Source organism: Myotis davidii, unplaced genomic scaffold (genome assembly GCF_000327345.1).
Source record: "Myotis davidii unplaced genomic scaffold, ASM32734v1 scaffold96, whole genome shotgun sequence".
NCBI lineage: Eukaryota > Metazoa > Chordata > Mammalia > Chiroptera > Vespertilionidae > Myotis > Myotis davidii.
The window spans coordinates 4,169,749-4,171,189 of NW_006289416.1; the positions used below are offsets into that span (position 1 = coordinate 4,169,749).

The 1,441-nt window shown below is 48.0% G+C and overlaps 1 protein-coding gene across 2 annotated transcripts in view; it reads right to left on the bottom strand.

Annotated features, from left to right (window-relative positions):
- Positions 1 to 735, bottom strand: part of ADCYAP1 (adenylate cyclase activating polypeptide 1 (pituitary)) — an 8,053-nt gene extending 7,318 nt beyond the window's left edge. The window contains exon 1 of one of the 2 annotated variants that reach the window (XM_006761868.2): positions 38 to 735. The gene's annotated coding sequence lies outside the window, so the exon portion shown is untranslated. The remainder of the gene's footprint in view (positions 1 to 37) is intronic. The other variant, XM_006761866.2, reaches the window with a different exon arrangement.
- Between the last annotated feature and the right edge of the window lie 706 nt (positions 736 to 1,441).

A 1,441-nucleotide genomic window follows, 5' to 3' on the forward strand; every position in this document is an offset into this window, starting at 1 on the left:
AGACTCCCTCCCCTCCCCCTTACCATTCAGTTCTTACCGCCGCTGGAAGGGGTTTGCTGCCAAGTAGGACGGTTAGCAAAGGGTTCCTCCAAGTTTCTGCGCTGGAGTCACAACGCAAGAGGCATCGCCGTCTGGTGTTAGTGTCTGGGGGGAGGCCGCAGGAACGAACAGGAGCAGCAGGAGGAGCTGGAGGACTTGTTTGCTGCGGCCAGGATTCTGTTCAAAAGTTTGTAGACGCACGGAACTAGGAGGGAGCGTGACACCGAGAGAATGGGGCGAGGAGAGAGATGTCGAAGGAAGAAAGAGGAGGCGACGAGCTAAAGTGGGGGTGGAGGACAAAGTGACCTAAGTCCACCGGGAGAGAGAAGGAAGTGATTAAGGAAAAGAGGGGGAAATCCAAGGAGGAGAGGAAGGAAAAGAAAGAAAAGGGCCAAGGCGAAGCCGGCGTCTGGGGGAGCCGCCGGGTCAGGCAGCTTCTCGAGTAGGCAGTGCCTCCTCCGCTCCGAGGCCCCTCTGGCTGCGGCTTCTTCTGCTACCGCCGGTGGTTACAGAGGTGACCGGCACTCTGCTCCTATTTATATAGGCAGAGGGCAGAAATCTATCTGAACATGGCTTGAGAAGAGACTTCTTTGTCAACATCTGTCTGCCTGTGGCCTTTAAGTACTGAATATTTTGTTGCACTGTTGCGCTCATGAAATGACTTCCTTTTTTTCTCTCTCTCTCTCAGTCACGCAATGATCGGGTATCAGAAAAAGACGTCAGCATCCTAGTCCCTCAAGGAACATATTAACTATTCTGTGCTGTCCTCTTGGATGATGAGATCTGGAGTCATCCACTTCCCATAAACACCTTTCACTCACACAATCCAATTTTTAGGAAGTCCAATTATTTTGATGGTTTTCAGTTTTACCCTTTTCCTCCAAGACAGGTGAAGAATTCATAGAATTTAGGGCATGGCAAAGGTCATGTTTTTAACGATGCTCCTACTGTTTCTCTCTACTTTTCATCAAGCCCCAGCAATCAGAGCTCTGGTCTCTGGAATTAAGCACCACCAAGCTCTCCTATTAATACATTTAATTTAATCTCCTAATTTCTTGCGTATGTTCTTTCAGATAGACAATTAAATGTGGAAGTCGTTTTGTTTTTAAAGGGAAGTCTTGCAGGATTTTCAGTAAATTGCTAATGAGTCTGGCCGTCGTTTGACAGTCTGGCTATGAGTGGATTAATTAGAGTCAAGCTACATCCAGAGCCTGGCTCTGAGCACTGAACCTGTTTGGTCACAAATGCTATAAACATTGAAAACTGCCCCTGATTCCATCTTTCACCACCGCCTCTAAACCTGAGAATTTGGCAGTGATGCTATTAATGTGGTAATTCATTGCCCAAGTACCCCACTCTTCAGATACCCCCCGGCTGTGTCTATAAATGCCCTGAAAGCAGA